Here is a 23763-nt window from a genome sequence, read left to right on the forward strand (position 1 = left end):
GCCCAAAATATGACCCAAATCATAACTTAACCTGGTGGTCACTCCTGATAAGCTTGACACCCCAGTAGTAACCAATTAACTATGTAATTTAATGAGCCGACTATCGGTTATCACCGCTTTTACTGGTTAGAACCGGTCAGTAGCTCGTGCGAGAAGGACAGAGTCTGTAAGAGAATGGTAAGACAATTCTAACTTACACTGATATCCATAAGGACATCGATTTCATTCGGATATCGTACCTGTCGCTCGTGCTTGCCCGTAGCTGTATTGGCGCAAGCAAGATGCAAGATGACTGAACGTCATTTTTTGGATATCGTTGTGATGTCGTTCAAGTTATTATTGGCATGTAATATGTACTTGAAGAGATAATGAGCCAAATGCGCGGTAAGCGATCGAGAAAAATCCGGGTTGATGCTCCTTTATTCTGCACAATTATCGAAAAGGCTAAGCGTGTGTATTGGATATTGCGAGTAGGTAATCTTCGCCCTGTTAGGAATAAAATTGATTTCAAATCGACGCTAAATAGTAGTATTTCCTGCAGCCGGTGTTAAATAGAGGTCAAAAAAGGCGCGAGTAGCAGTTTAAGTGGGTGAAGAGAATTGTTAAAATAAAGACGCCACGAGTATTTTGTTACTCAGGAATACAAATTCTAGTAGGTAAACAGTGTGTATTTAAAGTATAAAACTATTTAAAAAGTAAGTGTATGGTCAGGGAAAATGTAATGTAATGAACCTAAAAACCTACCTTTGTAACGTTTTTTTAACTCAGTCCAAAAATACTCGTGGCGTCCTTATCAACAATTTTTGGCTTCGCCTCAGATGGATACTCACACTAATCGCCTTTTTATCTGTCTTAAACAACGGTCGCATACAAATGCCTGTAAAGCTAAATGTTATCATTTATCATACGCATGCACATAGTGCATGGAGCAATGTTGATAGATGGATAACAAAATAGAATATCATCATTACAGTGATCGGGGATTTGGACGCCACATTGCGGGATGTCAAGTAGAAACAGTGGTATGGATATGCCGTACGGCCCGTGATAATTTTTCTTATGTCATAGTAGATAAAGGATCAGATGGATCGCCTGATGGCAAGCAACTGCCGTAGCTCATAAACAATGAGGTTACAAAAAACTGGTCGAAAAATAAACGCAATTCCCGTGTAGGTAACATATTTATAAAACAATAGGATTGAATAAGCAAGTGTTGGTTATGATATAGGTAAATAGGAATGATTAGATAAAAATAACGAAATAGTACAGAAATTTAGGTATCATTTACGTGTAATATAAAAAAAATCAACTTTTTTTGTCACTAAAATATAATACGTGTTAATTTTGCACTAAATAATTTATCGATAACAAAGTGTTTTTTTATATAACTTACATATTTTGCTGTTAGGCCTATTATATACTAAACTTATTAAGAAAAAAATCAGCAGTAATAACAATGATGATTTGATGTGGCATTTAAAACATTGACCCGTAATAGTAATAAATTGATAATATAAAGGTAGGTACATAATATTATGATAAAAAAACTGTCCTTTTCCTAACCACATAAAGCCAGGAATCCCGCGGCATATCCATACTAGCATAATGTTTGAGGTCATTCACCCCATGTGGCATCCAAATCCCCGATCACTGATCATCAAGAATATACAAGAAGATCATAAGAATAAATTGTATGTTGTTATTTAATGCATGTTAATTATAAGATGTAATGTTTTGAAAAGAAGTTGCCCGCCGAGTTTCTTGCCGGTCCCATAGTGGATACCCCCCTCCCAACTGAGGGGGGACTGAAATCTTCTCGAGGCTGAGGCGTAGGGTTAGAGCCGGCGTAGCTTTATTTGACGTTCATATGCGCATTGTAATATGCCTACTTGAAAAATAAATATTTCATTTTCATTTCATTTCATTTTCATTTTACCGGGTGCCCGGTAATTAATGGACAACCTTTTAACCACCAAGAGGGCACCTTATACTGGTCCAGAAAATTGACATTAAGGTTTAGTAAAAGTCGCCTGGTTTTCGAGATTTTCAAACTTTTAAAAATTTTAGGTAGTATTAAAATTTTAAAAAGTGTCAAAATCTCGAAAATCAGATTCATAGACAGAGTTCTAAACTATAAAACTCTTGATGTACCCGCATACAGATACGATGCCATTCCAACAAGGCATTCCTAATGGCCCAAACGTCGTTACAAAGGTTTCTGGAGATCCAACCTGACAACTTTATTTGGTAAAAATTTGATTTATAAATTGACCCTCTTCCGAAAGGCATATTCAAAAGTAGGTACCTGTAAATCGTGAAACTTTTACTTTTTAATGGTAAAAAGCAATTGGTTTGTATAAAAGTTATCAATCAATCAAAATATTTATTTGTATAAATAAGGGTACATAATAGATGGGCAATACATTTTCATTTCAATCCTTATTTTACCACAGTTTGGCGTTCAAATATTTAATTCTTATAACTAACTTAGCTTTTATACATTATATGTACAAGCATGCGCTCGTAGGTGTAATTTAAATGGCACAAATTAATTAAATGTCTAGCACTAATAACTAAAAATTATCAAAATAAATTAAATACGAGTATAATATAAATGATTATATTCAAATTAATTAATTTAATAATACATTATAAATACACTATAAATACTATAATCAATGGCCAATTCCCTACTTATAAATCACACTTTTCTAAAAACTCATTAACAGAATAATAGGTACATTCCATTAAATGTCTATACAATTTTCTTTTAAATAAATTAAATTAAATAACGTGATGATGTGTTGATAATAGAACCTAACGGCGTGATCCTGAAATGAAGTATAGATATTTACGTCATAAATTTAATTTGCCAGTAACCCCTGATTCCATAGATTGTTTGGACTTGACGATGTCTAAAAATACGTTTCATGAAAACAGGTGCTCTTGATACTGATGGATCCAATCCATATCTTATATTAGTACAACTATTCTTGTATTATTACTTCTTCTTCTTATCGTGTCGAGGTTCCTTTCTTATACAGTAGATGCCCAATAGGCAGCAGCATTAACAGCCCTGGCTGTAGCGTCTCTCAGGTCGAGCTCCGAGCAGTGATGCGGGCACGCGGGGCAAGCCAGTAGGTGCGCCATGGTTTGCGGCGCTGTGTCGCAGGTGCATTGGGCGAAGGGCTGCGGAGCAATCCCCATTTGGCCATGTTTTGCTTACAGCGACCAACTTGGGACCTGAGCCTGTTTAAGGACTTCCAAGTTGGCCAGTTACTTTACCTTCATGTATATTAAAACTAGAATGAGACCGTAAAATAAATTTGTAAGGAACAACCAAATAGTTCGTAACAGGTCTGGTACTGTACGCAAAAAGGTAGTACAGATGTAGTGCGAAAAGTTTTTCCTTCGTATTTTTCCGGAATCGTTCGTATTTGTCATGCTAGTTCAGACAGTGTCAGAACGTCTTGTACTGAGACTGACTGAACTGAAATAGCATGACACGTTCGTACGTTTCCGTAAAGATACGCAATAAAATCTTTTCGCACTACATCTGTAAGTACATACCTATACAGTACTTACGTATTTATTTATACAACAACAACATACAACAACATACAATCACGCCTGTATCCCATAAAGGGGTAGGCAGAACACATGAAACTACTAAAGCTTCAGTGCCACTCTTGGCAAATAAGGGGTTGAAAGAAAACGAAACTGTGACATTGCAGTGACAGGTTTCCAGCCTCTCGCCTACGCCACAATTTAACCCATTATTATTATTTATTTATTTAACAAGATAAAACCTTTAATTATGACTTGGTGTCAAATTATCAATAATACGTTTTTATGACTATACTATGATAGCAAAATAATACAGATTAGAAAAGACTCGTAGCATGAATATCCCTCTTTCAGGTAACACAAAAAGTTATAAGACCACCAAATCTATAATATTTAAAATTTCGTCTTATTACACGGTAAGATGAAATTTTAAATACTAGTCCGTACTAGTATTTTAAAAGTTAAATATGTTATAAAATAAGTCCCTTTCCTCTACAAAATGGAGTGCCTACTTCTAATTTCGCGAATCAGATGATTCAATTTGTATGTTACGTCGTCCGTTGGAGAGGTCTCTTCTAAATGAGATATACAAATCTCGGGAATTTTGTGACGGCGCCATTAAATAAAGGAAGGAATTGTGTTCAAAAGAATTCGCTCGAAATATAATAAAGTTGAAGTATTTCCTCATTAAAGAGGATTCGTTCGAGTAGATACTTATTTTTTTTATTAATACAAGTTATTTTTTTAAGGTTGGTACGGCTGTACGGCTGTACGGCTGCACTTTAGTCATTTGTAGTTATTGCTTTAGGTGGAATATCTAAAACAAAGCTAAATACACTTTAATTCACCGTTTTTTGACATGGTAGCTTTTTTACATTGGTCCCACAGTAAAATAATTCAGCATTGGTCTCATAATTATTTTAATTAAAATTTTGAAAAAACCCCCGACCGCGACATAGTGGACCGATTTTCATGAAACATGGCTAAGAACACTCCCGACTAACTTAGCTCTCAAACAAAAAAACTAAATCGAAATCGGTTCATCCGTTCGGGAGCTACGATGCCACAGACAGACACACACACACAGACAGACAGACAGACAAACAGACATACAGACAGACAGACGGACAAACAGGCAGACGGACACGTCAAACTTATAACACCCCGTCGTTTTTGCGTCGGGGGTTAAAAAGACCTCAAAATTAAAATCACTATGCAAAGTTTGGCTAGTAAGTACTTAGGTACAAAATGACCTGTATAATCTACGCATTACCTACATCATTCTAATGTACACAAGATGACTACTATGACTAAGGTAACAAAGAAAGAAAGAAAATGTACTCGTACTCGAATCCTTATCCTGGACAGTCATGCAATATTTTAGTGAATACAAAAAGATTAAAATAAAAGCAAGGAAGTATACTAAACCTGGAAACATGACACCACCACCAATATGTACAGTCAACCAATTAGAATCCCAGACCACTCTAGAACCCTGTCGTATGGACACCGTGCTTTATTTGCTATAGAAGTCAGTTTGACTTTTACTGTGAACCCTTTCACAGTCTACGGTGGCCTACTTATAGAATTCAGATTGGTTGACTGTACACAAATTGTATCAGGTAAAGACTAAGTACATAGTTATTTAAAAAGTCACTTCTAGTCACAAATACAAACGCATACAATTATCCTGATCGATTAAAGTATCCAAGTAACATGCATTGTTTGCAGATGAATTTCAGACAATAAATTAAAATATATTTTAAAATATTTCTCTTAACGACGTATATATTTTTAAAATCTCCGAAAGAGTAAGTTAACTCGAAGTAAACAATTTATGTTTACCCATTTCACAATTGCATATGGGAAATAAAAACATATTGATTTTCAGTTCAGGAAAGTTTTGTTTTTGCGAGAGCTGAACAAACGCCAACTGGACTAGCATGAATGTTATCAAATGAATAATGTATTAGTGAGTTCCTGATTTTACATCGTCTAAGAACCATATAGGATAGGTATGTATAACGTTCGAAAATCAACTTTAATTTTAATCAGTACTTTCATTCAATAGCTTCTAAATTATCATTGGACAAAGTAAAACGGGAGAGATGACAGTTTTGCAACTGTTTTGCGACTGTTTAGTAGGCACACGAGCAGACAGGTCGCCTGATGGTAAGCGATCACTGCCGCATATGGACACCCGAACCACCAGAACACCTTTGACGTGTTTCCTTGGATACCATTATTTAACCCACCAAAGAAGCGGCAGCTAGTGCCCACTAAGGAATGTATTTCATGGCTGTTAATCACTTTACAAAGTATCGCCCCTGGAGGCGATTGGTCATGGATATATTTATACATCTCTTTAATTATAATCAGTACAATATATTGACTATCTTGTTCAAGTGACCATGATACAAAGTAAGAATTTCCAAAACGTGTGACGCTTAGCCGCCAAAGAATTTAGCACCATAAATAAAAGCTCGTAAGTTGCCCATAACGTGAGTAGATATTACAAACAAGGGACAAGCCATAGTTTAACGAGTACGACTACCGGGTGTTCGGGGACTGCGGTAGCGAGACCGTTCCATTAAATGGTTTAACTGCTCTGTGACTGTAAAACCGCTTCTCTTTAAAAGCCTCATATCTCCCTAGCAAACTTAATAGAAAACATAACTATATTTTCTACAGCACAGAGTTTGTTCTTCCATTTTTGCAAGTATTGAGATACCTGCTTGGAAAAGTTCGGTTAGTATGCAGCTAACGCCACAGCATGTGTGTTGTGGGTTATTGAATTAGTCACTTTTATTCCCGCTCGGAATACTCTTTGAGTGCCGCTTGTTGCGTTTGAGTACTGTTCATGTATTACGTTTATAGAATTGTAAAGTTTTGTTGTTGTTGTGTTGTGTGAATTGTTTGTATTGTAATCAATATTTTAACAGGGTTCAGAATCGACACGGAAATCGGTTCTGACGATCCAAAACTGTTATATTAATGCATATTATTTTACCTATTGGGTGAATCCACGTAAAAGTAACGTGGGTCACGACTTCATTGACTGTTTATTTGGACTACGTCTGCTAGTGAAAGGATCTGTGCATATATCGGGAAAGTAACAGTTATTTAGAGATAAATTATCACTTGAACTTGCCTCGTGAATAAAAGGAACATGTCATAAAATCGTGACTCATGTTACTCTTGCCGCGGATTGACCCTATTTTAAATTGAGCGTGTCTTTTAAAATTCATGTAATACTTTTCACAAAAAATGTCAAGTGTAATGTTTTGAGATAAGTGTATTCAAAAGTGTAGCTGTTATACCTAAATAAAACTATTAAATTATTTAATCCGGCAATTAGACGAGGAGGCGTAAAAAATAATTTTAAATAAAAAAACTTGATCCCTCGTATAATCTCTACGAGTATAATAATAACGTCTAGATAGATGCCGATAATCGCTTCTATCGTTAGCTCAGATTCTGCGAATACCCGTTGCGAAGAAGGCGTAAAATATTTTTCCATCAAGCGATTTTATTTAGCTGTAAATTTCCCTGTTGGGTTCAGTGGCCTTTGCGGTCATCCTTATGGCTGCCTGGGGATCTATAATTTAGATATGGCCCTCTGGAGAACAATGCACGACGCTTCTTATTACGGCAACATATTGTTAAAGGATTATTCGGTAATCTCCGGAAACATTAAAGGATTTAAATTGAAAATATTGTGTTTTTGTTTTGGGTGAAATCCAGTTCAATAAGTTCATGAGCATAAAAATACCTATTTACAAGAAAACTTTCAGGTTTTTGGGTTTCTAGTGAACGATTACAAAAAAATGTTAAAAACGCCGAAATATTATGTTTTCAAATACGAGTACAAGCGTTAGAAACTGGGAGTCTAGTGGTATTAGCTATAAGTATTCATTTTCAGTTGGTTTTTGAAAAATAGTCGAATTAAAATTATTTTAAATGGAAACATTCCAACGAAATACTTACATGAAATCGAGCCTTTCTCAACAAAGGCACTCAGCTGATTTTATAACGTCAAAAAATCATGATTTAAAGAATCAGAATGGAAAAATCCTACTTTATCTGTCCATATTTATTTCCACAAATAAATAAAAAGAAGAGAATTACATTTTGTGTGATAATTTGGAACAAATGAATGAAAAAAATAATTCAAACGAATTATTAGTATTCCTTGTCTGCTCTATTTTTATGTTAGTAAACAATATTTGTATTTTATTGTATGGATTTCTTAAGGCGTATAGTACTCTAAGTATCATCATAAGTGTAATCCGCCGCAAGAGTCTGCGTCATTTAGATTTGCTCATTTATAATTTTTTGTGAGGGAAGTTTCAAAATAGCGTACCTAAATAAATGCCGCGCACCAGTTTAACGAGCGAATGCCCTTAAAAATCTTAGCGGGGAATTATCAGTATTAATAATTATATTTAGCAATCTCGTTGACATAAATAGTAATCAGAATAAAAAATATAAAAATAAACCAGTCACTAGAAAAAACGTTAGAATAGAACAAAGACCTCTCCGAGGAACAATGGCAGTGCATTTGACCAACTTTTAATATCAGCGAAGGGGAATAAAAGCACCTCCGGCTCATTTAGGAAAATTACGTGGTGCAGTGTGCGGGAAAATAGAGGGTATTAGGATTATTAGGATGCTTCTTAGTTAGTACAAGTAATTATGGACAATTACACGTTTGTATAAAACTAATTAAAGCATCCAAACTAAAGTATTAACATCCAAATTAAAGTACATACAGTGATACATAAATAAACTAGTGGCTCTGGGAGCTGTAGACCTTCGCGAAATGCTTAGAGAACGCAAAACTGAAAGCTAATTAAGTGATTATCGCAGTCAAGTCATGACCTCATGACAGCAACAGTTTCAAGCGACATATACTCGTACGCTATAGGCACTCAACTCAAGCCCTTAACAGCAATTTCTGCATTTAACATATAAAAACTGTGGGGCTATCATGCTTGCACTTTTATCACTTATCAATGTGGATAAGACATATGTCAATCTCACACTGACTAACTTGCCAGTCTTGCCACAACGTGACGGATGCTTTATCCGCGTAGATAAGTGATAAAATGGCAAGTCCTGCCCTTGGTTTTGTTATCATCTTTTGTTTTGTAATCGTGTCGACGCTAGCCCGCAAAGTGGGCTTTTCGCTTCTAAGCGTCACACGAAAATCCTAACCTAACTTAGTTTGAATATTTAATAGGTCTTTCTTTTTTCGGGGGCTGGGCCCCCCAAGACCCCCTCCTTATAATCACTCTTGTTCGTCGCAAGAAAACCTTAACCTAACTTATTTTCAATAGGTATTACGTTGGTACTTCGTGGGGGATACCCCCCCCCCCCCCCCCCCCCCCCCGAGCCCCGGGGTGGGTGTTTCGCCGCAAGCAAGAAAACCCTAACTTCTTTTCAATAAGTACAACGGTGGTATGTGTGTGTTTCAATAAGTACAGCCCCCTTGTGGGTGCTTCGCCCCTCGTCGTCCATTTTGGTTTTGTTATCAATTTTCGATTTCTAAGGGTGTCGACGCTAGCCCGCGAAGTGGGCTGCCTATTTTCGCTTTTCAGGGTCACAAGAAAACCTTAACCTTACTTAGTTTGGATACTTAATCGGTATTTCTATTTTGCGGGGCTGCGCCCCCGAGCCCCCCCCTTATTTTCCCTCTTAAGGGTCGCAACAAAACTTTAACCTTACTTAGTTTGGATACTTAATTGATCTTTCTTTTTTTTGGGGGCTGCGCCCCCGAGCCCCCCCCTTATCTTCGCTCTTAAGCGTCGTAAAAAAGACCCTAACCTAACTTATATTCAATACGTACGACGTTGGTATTTCTTTTTGGCGGGGGGCTTCGCCCCCGAGTCCCCCTTGTGGATGCTTCGCCCCTCGTGGTCCATTTTGTTTTTCTTATCAATTTTGGATTTGTAAGCGTGTCGACGCTAGCCCGCGAAGTGGGTTGCCTATTTTAGCTTTTCAGGGTCACAAGATAACCCTAACCTTACTTAGTTTGGATACTTAATCGGTATTTCTATTTTGCGGGGGCTGCGCCCCCGAGCCCCCCCCTTATTTTCCCTCTTAAGGGTCGCAAGAAAACTTTAACCGTACTTAGTTTGGATACTTAATTGATCTTTTTTTTGTGGGGGGCTGCGCCCCCCGAGCCCCCCTTATCTTCGCTCTTAAGCGTCGTAAAAACTAAAAAAGACCCTAACCTAACTTATTTTCAATACGTACTACGTTGGTATTTATTTTTGGCGGGGGGCTTCGCCCCCCGAGCCCCCTTTGTGGATGCTTCGCCCCTCGTGGTCCATTTTGTTTTTCATATCAATTTTGGATTTGTAAGCGTGTCGACGCTAGCCCGCGAAGTGGGTTGCCTATTTTCGCTTTTCAGGGTCACAAGAAAACCCTAACCTTACTTAGTTTGGATACTTAATCGGTATTTCTATTTTTGGGGGCTGCGCCCCCGAGCCCCCCCCCTTATTTTCGATCTTAAACTTCGCAAGAAAACCCTAATTTATTTTCAATACGTACTACGTGGTATTTATTTTTGGCGGGGGCTTCGCCCCCGAGCCCCCCTTGTGGGTGCTTCCCCCTCGTCGTCCATTTTGGTTTTGTTATCAGTTTTTGTTTTGTAAACGTGTCGACGGTAGCCCGCGAAGTGGGTTTCCTATTTTCGCTTTTAAGGGCCGCAAGAAAACCCTAACCCAACTATTTTAAATACTACGGTCATACGATGCATCGCCAACTCACTAATTCAATCTATTTGAAAGTGGCTGCACATAACACTTAAATTCGCACCGATTAGTACAAACCACGGTGGTGCAGTGTCATTCATGGTACATTTTTGCCCTCACGCTAGTCATATTTCTAGGTTCGATTCCCGGCAAATGCAAAACTTTTTGTATTTTTATTTTTATTATTTTTCTTCTTGTTGCCAACAGCTATCATAATTATGTTACGAAGTTTCACTTATGCCGCGCGGAGGGACTCCACGCACAAATTTTTAATGTTTGCGTCCGTTTTCTTTAGTTAAACCAGAGAGTATAGAGTCTTAGTCAGACGAAGTTATATAGGTCTTTGGTCAGACACAATTTTGTTGATTTTTCCGAGGTAAGTTTTTATCTTCTGTTTAACGCCATCTGTGAGAATATTGTGGCGTGACGTTGTAGGAGAGGCATCGTAATTATTTCAGCTCATCCTTTCTATATCAAATTGGTTAGTACTTATTTTTACCATCTTCGGCACTACATTTATTTATAAATAATAAGTTTTTTTTGTACTTCAAAATTATTAAACACTGGATCATAAAAAATAAATATAAATAGTCTTGTTACATAATTAAATTTTACGAGAATCGGTTGAATAGAGGAAAATATACGGACATAAAAATGCAAATTTCGATCATCAAGCAAACAGGATTTTACTTTCTACTGAAAAAAAAAATGATTATATGTATATAAAATGTATATATCGCTTAGTTGGTTAAAATATAATTATTATAATAAAAAAATCAAATGCAAAAAAAATTACAAAAATTATGGCACCTGGAGGATTCGAACGCAGAACTTGGTGATTAGAAATTTGAAAAAAAGCACGGTGACTTACCACTGAGCCACCCTAACACATACGTAGATTGGCGAAATTAAAATGCTTATTCTCATGCAAAATTACATATTTTTACATCTACCGTCTAAACCTGTGTTCTAAAACGTCTGATTTTTTTGCCAAGCACTCTATATACATGCATCTAAAAGACAAGACTTTTAAGATATCGATACGGCTAAAAGTTAAGGCGTGAGGCCCCATGACTTTGTAATTTTTTACAATTTCCAAAATCTGGGACGACAAAAAAATTTTATTGAGTCATACAATCTGGTCACAAAATTTCACGCGAATCGGTTGGGAAATGCGAGCTGTAGAGCGAGACATCCGGACATACAAAAGCAAACTGCTTGAGTTAAAACGTAGCCCTTGCTTCGCTGCGGTCAATAAATGAATATTATAGGACATTCCTACACAGACTGGGTCCCAGTTAAGCTCAAGAAGGCTTGTGTTGCAGGTACTCAGACAACGATAATAATATGCATAGAAAAACAAATAATTATATACATAGAAAATATCCATGACTCAGGAATGAGCTCATCACACAAATAAATGCCCTTACCGGGATTCGAACCCGGGACCGCGGCCTAGCAGGCAAGGGTCACTACGCGCTAGGCCAGACCGGTCGTCAAAATATATAAGCAATATAAACGTCCTCGAGCCCATGTTTTTTGTTAATACATATACACATAAACTCACGTCTATATTCTCAAAAAGGGTAGTTGCCTACATTTAAGAATCAGCTCAAATTTTAGTGTCAATCTTAGCAATCAAAGGGTTAAAATAAAACGACTGATACTTTACTGATAGTATTTTTATTTCCATAGGCAACTGATAACTCATCCAGACATTTTTTTATTTTATTCTATTATAGTGCTCCAATAGTCACCTCCTGTCTCCATTAACGGATCAGCTCTATGTCATCATTATTTACAGTATCATTACATAGTTACGCCTGCAAAATTTAGCTTACTCGGAAAACGTTTGACATGATGCCAACGGCCACTTTTCATCATCGCACCGCACGCCATCGACAGGGCGCTCATCCACACACCTTGCAACCTAAATGGTCGCGTACCGTGCGGTTTCAGAGGAATTTCCTCCCTCGGACGCTCCGGCTGTGGAATGAGCTCCCTGCCGAGGTATTCCCGATGAACTACAGTATGGGGTTCTTCAAAGAAGAAGTGTACAAGTTTCTAATGGGTTGGCAACGCGCATGTGACACCCCTTGAGTTGCAGGCGTCCATAGGTTACGGTGACCGCTTTCCATCAGGCGGACCGTATACCTGTTTGCCACCGACGCGGTATAAAAAAAATTTGACTTTTACAAACATAAGTTACGACTTTATACTTACATAGGAAGCTATTTCAAGTTAAATAAAAGCTTGTAAATAAAAGCATAGCATAACGTAACGCGGCACTTTGCACCAGCACTAAAGTGTATGATGCTTTACAGTCTCACCCCAGAGAGGAGCTTCAAACTGCATCTAATAGCAAATGCAAGAATTTACGTTACACTGACGTCTGGTCTGTCCCGTATTGGGCCAACTATTCTCGTGTTGGCCCAACTGGGAGTAAACTTGAGTGCTAAAGTCCCTTATCTGTAAGAATTTACACTTTAGTCGCCATTTCCACCGCCGTTTGACGACCGGTCTGGCGCAGCCGGTAGTGACCCTGCCTGCTACGCCGCGGTCCCGGGTTCGAATCCCGGTAAGGGCATTTATTTGTGTGATGAGCACAGATATTTGTTCCTGAGTCATGGATGTTTTCTATGTATAGACCGTCAACCAAATCTTGTCACTAGAAAAAGGCGGCAAATTTGAATAATCGCGTGCTAGCAACACTACTTTTGAAAATCGGTGAAAATTCGCGTGTCATTTGTATCTTATCTGTGGAAATCTCCGCCCTACCAAAGAGAGAAATAACTAGCACATATCCGTCCCTTTTTAATACATTATCTAATTCGTAAGGAAGGAGCGAGCCCCTTGAAAAAAAATATATCTGTGGCTGTTCGACGTACATTGCTGGTTTTTGTTCCTTTCATAGGGATACCATACTTTAGTTTGATGTACATTGCTACTGCCAAAATTTGGTTGACAGGCTATATATAAGTATTTATATGTTATGTATATCGTTGTCTGAGTACCCACAACACAAGCCTTCTTGAGCTTACCGTGGGCCTCAGTCAATCTGTGTAAGAATGTCCTATAATATTTATTTATTTATTTATTATTTATTTATTTCCACTTATAGATGACTTTAAAAATGTAGGTACAAATAAGAAGTAATGTAATAACAAAAAGGTATGGTGGCTTAATCCAATAGACAAGTTTTTAATTAAGCATTTAGATTACCTACATATGTATGCAAATGGTCTAATACTTAGGTGCTATCTCTACGCCAGCGTGCATCATAGTTTTCCCACATTCACGGCTGAGCTAAGGTCGTCGCGCTACGTCGTAGACGATAGCATGGATTTCCCCGTATGCAGCGAAAATGGATCTTATAGACAGAACGTCAATGTGTCGTGATTAGCACTGAATGGATTTCTTCCTTAGAATATACATACATACATACATACATACAATCACGCCTGTATCCCGTAAAGGGGTAGGCAGAGCACATGAAACCACTAAAGCTTCAGGGCCACTCTTGGCAAATAAGGGGTTAGAAGAAAACGAAACTGTGGCATTGCAGTGAAAGGTTGCCAGCCTCTCGCCTACACCACAATTTAACCCATATCCCATAGTCGCCTTCTACGACACCCACGGGAAGAAAGGGGGTGGTGAAATTCTTAACCCGTCACCACACAGGCAGAATATACCTAATAAAAAATATGTTTTTATTTATATTTTCATTCCCTGGAAGCCAGCACTTTCAGAACAAATCAAATTAACGAATCTAGAACCAGGCAGGCCTTTGCCAGTTGTGGACCCTAATTACCTGCAACAAAGGGCTTCGATTGATGCATACGATGAGGCGCTCGCTGTTGACTTTTAGCGTTCATATCAATAATATCAAGGGCAGATTTGTACATTGTACGTAACGCCCAGCAGCTACTAAATTACGTTCATCCACTATTCTGTAAACAAACCTTCATCATTGTCATACATAATCTATCCGTCTGCTAAGTTCCATTCTAGGGTATATTCTCATTTCCTGTGAAAACGCTAGTGATATAAATTCTCAACTTAACCAGGGATTTATGACCTAGCGAGCAGTAATAATTGTATGAAATTGTAGACCATTATTATACTGGAACTGTTAAAAGATCATCTTACTATTGTTTGGCAAGGGATCAAGAATGATAGCCGCTGTGTATCTCGCAAAGCCTGGCCGCAAAGCGTATCGTACATTAAGCGTTAACGTTGAATCCGTCGCAGTTGCTTTATCCCCGCGAACGTCGTGTATCTGGCAAGATTAAGGTACTAGGTGCTGATGTATGGCAGCACGGCAGTCGGCTTACTCGGCTCGTTCACTGGTTTAGGAGGAACAAATTATTCCCTCTTAAATATTACTTGTAAAGAACCCTGTGTGGTTTGTTTTAAATAGATACCTATTTCCGGCATTTACTCGTTTAGTTATTTCATTTATAATATAAATATAATTAAGGTAGGTGTTTAGATAGTATTAAGATCACAAAATTAATATTTATTTCTGTTAAAAAAAACTATTCATGGTATTTGCATGAAATTTCATGCATTATAGATGTCCTAGTTAGCTCATACTTGCTACCTTCGCACAAAATACATAAAGGTAGCTATTTATTCTCTTAAAAAATATTTTCTACATTGAAATGTATCATTATCAACTAGTGGTTTTAAGAACTGCAAGTTAGACCTAAGGTAAGTAAAGACCTCACAAATATGCTTCCAAAACGTAACAGTGAAAACCTTTAGTTGGTCAAAGTCATGGAGGTCTAAACCATCATAATTATTAGACGCTATTGACGCCTTTGGAAGCTGCGTCGACAAAAAACAATCGTACAACATGGTCGCAAAATTTTACGAGAATCGGTTGAGAATTGCGACTTATAAAGTAGACATAGTTACAAAAGCAAATTGAGTTAAACTTTCCGAATACTACGTGATCCGAGGTATACATACTTTCTTTATATTTGTAACCGGTATTTTGATAACATGCAGTTTAGGTAAGCTGCTCTCGCTCTTCGATCCCCGTCGCTGTATCCGGAGTTGCATCGCTATCATCCTTTGAGTCGCCTTCTTTACGTCTAGCCCACATGTAAGACATCCACTAACAAGCAATGCACAAGCTAAACATTCACTGAGGTTTTATGCGATCGGCCAGTGAGGGAAAATATAGTCTACCTTAACCCTTAATTTGGCACAACAAATCGAGGTTGTGAGTTCAAGCCTCTACAGCGTAATTAAAAAAAAAAGCGTACTCCATGGGCTGTGGTCATTGTATATTATGAGCCAATGCCGATATCTCATAAAAAACTTTAAATTTTTTACACGTACCCTTTCAAACGCTTTTTATATTTAGTCAATTCCATGTGTGGAATACATAATACTGATATTCAATTTCGTGTATTATATCATTACCGTCATCATATCCTTGATCTGTAGTTCTGTAGAGGTCCACCCTGTTAAAAAAAAAATAGATAAGTACGTCACATAAGACGGTTCCTTTCTCAAAACATGAGTTAATAAATTACTATATTTTTTTGGGTCTAGTTTTATAAATAGAAATAGCAATCATTTATTCGTGACAAGTGACAACAGAAATTATTTACACATAACAAAAAGATAGGTACATACATAATGATTAAATAAATAGATCAAAAGTACTTTCAGTAAGTGTTTTAGTCTATTTTTATGTCATGATGAGTCGTTAATTACAGTAGGATTTAGTGTAGATAATGTTTATATTCACAATCTCAGTTAAGTATAAGATTGCAAACAATGCTCCCTCGAAAAAAAATATTTGTTTCGTCGGTCTCGTCGGATTGCAATGTTCCGAACTGCTGCAATAAAGTTTTCGTATAATAATTTACACCTCTTTTCGTGTAAACGATACTTGGAAATGGTCATTATGAATAATACAATATTGCTTGTTATTGCTTTGGCTTGATTTAGAACAGTGGTGGGAAAATGTCTTTTATTGGGAGCCAAATTATTAAAGCAATTATTAGAGGATTTCTTCTACAGGCCATATATTAGTATACCTCTACATTATTTTGAAGGACCGGTGGCAGGCCGATACAATCCTTTCGCGGGCCGTGCTTTGCCATTGATGTTCGTTCAACGTTCAACTATCTTTATCTCACATTAAAATTATGTACATGTGGATATGTATATCCACTTTGAGTACCTACTGTAACTAATGAAACCTAACAATACCTAAGTACTTGGAAGACGAGTAGCTATAAATTAGACATTCGCATTAATTCCTAAGCTTGAATTGAATCTACTGGCTGACAGGCAATACGTTAGCACGACGAATAATTCACAATGCACCTCGCTCATATTCCTTACACAAAAGATCTTATGTTAGTATACAATGTGCATTACTTCAGGCCTTTTAAACAATAAATAACTTAACCAGACTAGTGTAAAGGCATAAGGCAGTAATGTGGTTGTCCCGGTTACATTCATAATACGATTCTGCTCAGGATAGCTAGTTACCTAGCCAGCTTCACCATCGCTTACGCTTCGTGAACGTATTGAAACTAGTTCTCTCTACTGTTCGTCTGTAGTGACGCGACAGAACCAGACTGAATTTCGATCGGAGTGAACGACTGTCACTTTACCTTACTATGTAGTATTATATTTATGATCTGTGCTTTGCTAAGCCAGGTGGTAGCATAGTCGAATAGGTGATGCGTCATCCCGAATTGTGATACATTAATTATTTTCGCATAGCGTAAGCCGCGTCGAAATACTGGCTTTTGAAATGACTGATCATATGTTTCGTGTGTACTGAATTCAGAATTTCAAATATTAGTATCGACGAGTGAGAACGACATTAATTGTTACAGGTGCCAACCTTAATCTAAATATATAAAAGAAGAAGCTGACTGACTGACTGACTGACATATCAACGCACAGCCGAAACCGCTGGTCCTAGAGATTTCAAATTTGGCACGTAGGTTCCTTATATAGTGTAAAGGAGCACTAAGAAAGGATTTTCCAAAATTCACCTCCTAAGGGGGTCAAATGGGGGTTCAAAGTTTGTATGGGGAAACAAGATTAGTTTGACTATTTTATACGAAACTTCACAGGAAGATTCCTTAAGATATATGACTGAATACGTGTTTCAGGTTTTTTGAAAATTTAACCCCTAAAAGGGTAAAAAGGGGGTGATAAAGTAAAAAAATCAATATGGGTATCGTTTTTATGGTTTATCGGGTCGCTGATCACGATAAATACAACGTTTTTAAAATCTAACGAGGCGGAAGTGAAATACCTTCTCCCCTGCTGTGGTGCAATGGGGTTTAAATATCAAAAAAATATATAAAAGAAGATATTGACTGACTGACTGACATATCAATGCACAGCCGAAACCGCTGGTTCTAGAGATGTCAAATTTGGCACGTAGGTTCCTCATATAGTGTAGAGGAGCATTAAGAATGAATTTTTCAAAATTCGCCTCCTAAGGGGGTCAAATGGGGGTTCAAAGTTTGTATGGGGTAACAATGTTAGTTTCACTGTTTTATTCGAAACTTCACAGGAGGGATCCTAAAAACATATGACTAAAGACGTGTTTCAGGTTTTTTGAAAATTTAACCTCTAAAAGGGTGAAAAGGGGGTGATAAAGTCAAAAAACTAATATGGGTATCGTTTTTACGGTTTATTGGGTCGCTGATCACGATAAATACAACGTTTTTAAAATCTAACGAGGCGGAAATGAAATACCTTCTTCCCTGTTGTGGTGCAATGGGGTTAAAATATCAAAAAAAATATATAAAAGAAGAAACTGACTGACTGACTGACATATCAACGCACAGCCAAAACCGCTGGTCTTAGAGATTTCAAATTTGGCACATATCTAAATATATAAAAGAAGAAGCTGACTGACTGACTGACTGACTGACTGACTGACTGACTGACTGACTGACATAACAACGCACAGCCGAAACCGCTGGTCCTAGAGATTTCAAATTTGGTACGTAGGTTCCCTATATAGTGTAAAGGAGCACTAAGAAAGGATTTTCCAAAATTCACCTCCTAAGGGGGTCAAATGGGGGTTCAAAGTTTGTATGGGGAAACAAGATTAGTTTGACTAATTTATTCGAAACTTCACAGGAAGATTCCTTAAGACATCTGACTGAATACGTGTTTCAGGTTTTTTGAAAATTTAACCCCTAAAAGGGTGAAAAGGGGGTGATAAAGTCAAAAAATCAATATGGGTATCGTTTTTATGGTTTATTAGGTCGCTGATCACGATAAATACAACGTTTTTAAAATCTAACGAGGCGGAAGTGAAATACCTTCTCCCCTGTAGTGGTGCAATGGGGTTTAAATATCAAAAAAATATATAAAAGAGGATATTGACTGACTGACCGACATATCAACGCACAGCCGAAACCGCTGGTCCTAGAGACGTCAAATTTGTCAAGTAGGTTCCTTATATAGTGTAGAGGAGCACTAAGAAAGAATTTTCCAAAATTCACTTCCTAAGGGGGTCAAATGGGGGTTCAAAGTTTGTATGGGGAAACAAGATTAGTTTGACTATTTTATTCGAAACTTCACAGGAAGATTCCTTAAGACATATGGCTGACTACGTGTTTCAGGTTTTTTGAAAATTTAACCCCTAAAAGGGTGAAAAGGGGGTGATAAAGTCAAAAAATCAATATGGGTATCGTTTTTATGGTTTATCGGGTCGCTGATCACGATAAACACAACGTTTTTAAAATCTAACGAGGCGGAAGTGAAATACCTTCTCCCCTGTTGTGGTGCAATGGGGTTTAAATATATAAAAGAAGATATTGACTGACTGATTGACATATCAACACACAGCCGAAACTGTTGGTCCTAGAGATTTCAAATTTGGCACATAGGTTCCTTATATGGCGTAGAGGAGCACTAAGAAAGGATTTTTCAAAATTCTCCTCTTAAAAGGGTGAAATGGGGGTTCAAAGTTTGTATGGGGAAACAAGATTAGTTTGACTATTTTATTCGAAACTTCACAGGAGGATTTCTAAAGAAAATTTGACCCCTAAAAGGGTGCAAAGGGGGGTAAAGTCAAAAGCACAATATGGGTATCGTTTTTATGGTTTATCGGGTCGCTGATCACGATAAATACAACGATTTTAAAATTTAATGAGGTGGAAAAGAAATATTCTCCCCTGTTGTTGTGCAATGAGGTTAAAATATCCAAAATAGCCATAAGTATAGCTTTAGTTTTTATCTTTACTTCTGGTTCAAGAGATTTCAAATTAACACGGAAGTTCCTTAGAGGAGCACTAAGAAAGGATTTTTTATAGTTCACCTCCTAGCATGATAATTTGACAGGGGCAAGGACAGGGACAGGAACGGGATAGGGTTAGGGATAGGGATAGGGATAGAGACAGGGACAGGGACAGGGACAGGGACTGGGACAGGGACAGGGACAGGGACAGGGACAGGGACAGGGACAGGGACGGGGACGGGGACGGGGACGGGGGGACGGGGACGGGGACGGGGACGGGGACGGGGACGGGGACGGGGACGGGGACGGGGACGGGGACGGGGACGGGGACGGGGACGGGGACGGGGGGACGGGGACGGGGACGGGGACGGGGACGGGGACGGGGACGGGGACGGGGACGGGGACGGGGACGGGGACGGGGACGGGGACGGGGACGGGGACGGGGACGGGGACGGGGACGGGGACGGGGACGGGGACGGGGACGGGGACGGGGACGGGGACGGGGACGGGGACGGGGACGGGGACGGGGACGGGGACGGGGACGGGGACGGGGACGGGGACGGGGACGGGGACGGGGACGGGGACGGGGACGGGGACGGGGACGGGGACGGGGACGGGGACAAGGATAGAGATAGGGACAGGGATAAGAATAGGGATTGGGGTCGGAATAATCGGTCGGCAATCGATATCTAGGCAGTGTAAAATGCAGGTGGCTCAGTGGGAAGGGATTAGTAAGTAGGCATCGGCGAGTATCCTGCATCTGTAGACTGTAATAACTATTACATTCAATGTGCTGTAAGAAGATCGTTGTTTGCTTGCCTTTTATATGTTTACGTTTGCAATAAGTATAAGCAAAATGGAAAAAATTGTAAGCGATAATGCAAGAAAGTACTTTTTACCCTACCGACCATAGCGTCGAGATACTGGCTATGTGGGTTGTATGAAGTTTCCCCAGTATAAATATTCATATAGGTAAAATACATACATATTCGTACCTACTACCTACGCTGTGGTCGCTGTGTAACAATTCTACAATCATTGCAAGAATTTCTTTTAAAACAATAGTAATATGTGTAAGGTACAGTCGGCCAAAAAAGTGGTTTACCACTTTTCGATCAATAGAGTCGAAAAGTGGTAAACCACTTTCTTGGCTGACCGTACAGCAAATAGATCAGTTACAATGGCAGTCGAGAATTGCCCCGCTTTACCTTAATCGAAATAATCGCGGACAGATGTACCTAAAGACTGTATCGTTAAATATGGAGACAACTTTGAGCAGCCGTATTTATTTGCTATTATATTTTTTTCTTATAACAAGACATGGGCTTAATAAGGCACATAGTAAGGTACGCATTTTGTCCTAGAAACTCGACGTAAAGCATGTGGTTTAGACAGCATTGACTTAATCCTCCCGAGTACCAATTACGATTTCGGACAAATGCTACTAGAAAATTCACAAAGTGCGTACAAGACGACACAATTGCGAAAAAAAATTGTACAGTGCGAACCTCAACGACACATGATCCACAAAGCAGAATATCTAGACATAGTCTAGCCACTGTTATTTTTAAAACACAAAGTTCATTATCTGTGTATGGCGGCCATTTAGAAAATGTGGCATGGCGTTTACGCTAACTCCGACTTTGATGTTGAATTTAACTATCATACACTATTTATATCGATCTGGTTTAGGCACTGTTCAAACACCATGAATGTCTATTAGACATGGCCTATGCCTAATTTTTTTTATCTATTTCTCTCATCCTGCTTGTATCAAAAATTTACGGCAATCCGGAACGTTGCTCAAAAATGCGTTTTTTTTTAAATTATATAAATTCACCGCATTTATTCTGCAAGTATCCAATTGAACAACCATGAAGAGGACTCTTAAAAAATATATTTTGGCAGCATATTAACCTTTGTTTGTCGAAATCGTACAAAGACTCTTTGAGATATTCTCAAATTAAGCCAGATTAGGGGTTGTCCGAAATTTATTTGCTAGACCTTAATGAAAGTACCATAAAGTCCCTAAAATAAAAAAAATATCAGACCTTCTTATATCAAAAAGTACTTACCAATACCTTCAGATCATACTCTCTGACCATAATAATACAAAATTATGCACATGTCAACATTTAGACGAGGATTGTTTTGTCCCTATAATTAACGATACAGTCCTTACAAAGAAACCTACGGATCCAAATGAAAATCTTATTTTTTGTAAACGTTTCAATAAGAATACTTTTATTACGCGGGCGAAGCCGCGGGTAAAAGCTAGTAAAATATTATTTATTCAAATATTTTGATATAATTAAAATCACTCATTGAGGTAGAATTTAGTTCAAATTCATGAAGTAATTTAATTATCAAATATTTAAAATGTTAATAAATTGACAGCAAACCACTGCAATGTATTATTTTATCAAAGTAAGTACCTAAATTAATTAACCAGTAATAATCCATTGAAATCGTACATTCAGCAAGGAAGTAGAATTTGGTTTGATCTTATAAAAAACATAATAGTAGTGTATTATTGGGGGTTCTGGACCACTCCTTATTTGCGGTTGGTTTTTACAATTGGGTTAGTTAAATGTATGGGGAATGTATGGGCAATATCGTTAGACTTCACTTTACCAACCGCACAAAAACGCAAATGTTGGTTTTCATTTTTTCGTTCGTTTGTGTTTAGTAGTTAATATGAGTTGAAGTATGGACATCATGGGTCAGTCTTTGGTTGACTTGACATAGATTTTATGTTGTGGTAATAAGGTACATTTTGTGAAGTTTTGGTAATAATGCGATATGTAGCGGAAACGTATTGACCGCTAACCGCATAATGATAATGAACAGCTGGCGTAGTCAAAATGACGATTGATAACGCTACATGCTTATCGAAACGCAGCACTCTGTCTCTGTCGCACTAATACATAAGAGCAATAGAGACAGCTAGCTATGAAATTAATATTATTGTGAATGTTTGTGCATTTGCTTATGTGTCCTGTAATTGAAGAGCAGTTGGTCTAGCCAAAATGACAATTGTTTACGCTACATGCCGATCGAAACGCAGTAGTCTAGCTCTGTCGTACTAATACAGAAGAGCAATAGAGACAGCTAGCTATGAAATCAATATTATTGTGAACGTTTGTGCATTTGGCTAGACACCTTGTGTTTTGTTAAAAAGTGTGTACATATAAGAGTTTACTAGAGTAAATGAAACACTTGGAATTTTAAAAGTTTGTTTTATTAAAATAATAAACAATATCATTCATTTATGCTATAATGGCCCCAGGCTAGGTTTTAATACCATCATTGAGAATTAATCTCTTTTCATCCTTGCCACACAGGATTTTCTTTTTTTTATTTGCGTATATATATCGTGCTTATCACTAATCAAGGTATACAAATCATCATACAGTGTTTTACTTAAATCTAAACAATCGTAATACTTATTAAAGTTTAACCGTCTGACAGAAGCGGCGTTGACACCTTTGTTCTTTTTTATGCACTTGTGTGTATTTTGAAGGTGGTCTGAATCTAGTATATATGCATACATTTTTGATCTTAACGCTATAAATTCTCTAATAATTCTCCCATTGTTTTCATCCTTCATCATACCAACAACTTTTTTATTAACTTGTAATAAGTCATATACATTATTTATGGGGAAATCTGAAGTATCAAACCTATTTTGCAAGTCTGGTTTAATGTCTTCGTAAAAGTTCTCTGTTTTAATATGATAAACAAAAGAATCAGTGTCTGTATAGAGTAGCCTTACATTTTCACCATACTTGGGTATTATATAATCATACTGAAAATTATACATTAAATATTTGCTTAAATCCAACACGGTAAAACCTACATAAATTGGTTTACTATATTTCACTACAGATTTGTTTAACTGCACCGCTACTAGCTCTTCAGAGAAAATGGAGGCGCTGTGGAAATTAGGTTTCGAAATATAAAATTCAAGACCATATTTACATTTTGTTCGTGTTTTCAAACTGTTCCAACGATTACACAGCTTAACATCAACCCTTTTTTCAACGTTCTCAATGGTCTTTCCAAATATAGAATTGTTCATTAGTTTGAAAAAATCTCTCTCAAAGGAGTTTTTCGCTTCAATTCTCATACGTGAATTAAGATCAATGTAGGATTTTAACCATGGTTTTTGATTGAATGTAAGTATTCTATGAATTT

This window comes from Leguminivora glycinivorella, chromosome 3 (genome assembly GCF_023078275.1).
Source record: "Leguminivora glycinivorella isolate SPB_JAAS2020 chromosome 3, LegGlyc_1.1, whole genome shotgun sequence".
Classification (NCBI taxonomy): domain Eukaryota; kingdom Metazoa; phylum Arthropoda; class Insecta; order Lepidoptera; family Tortricidae; genus Leguminivora; species Leguminivora glycinivorella.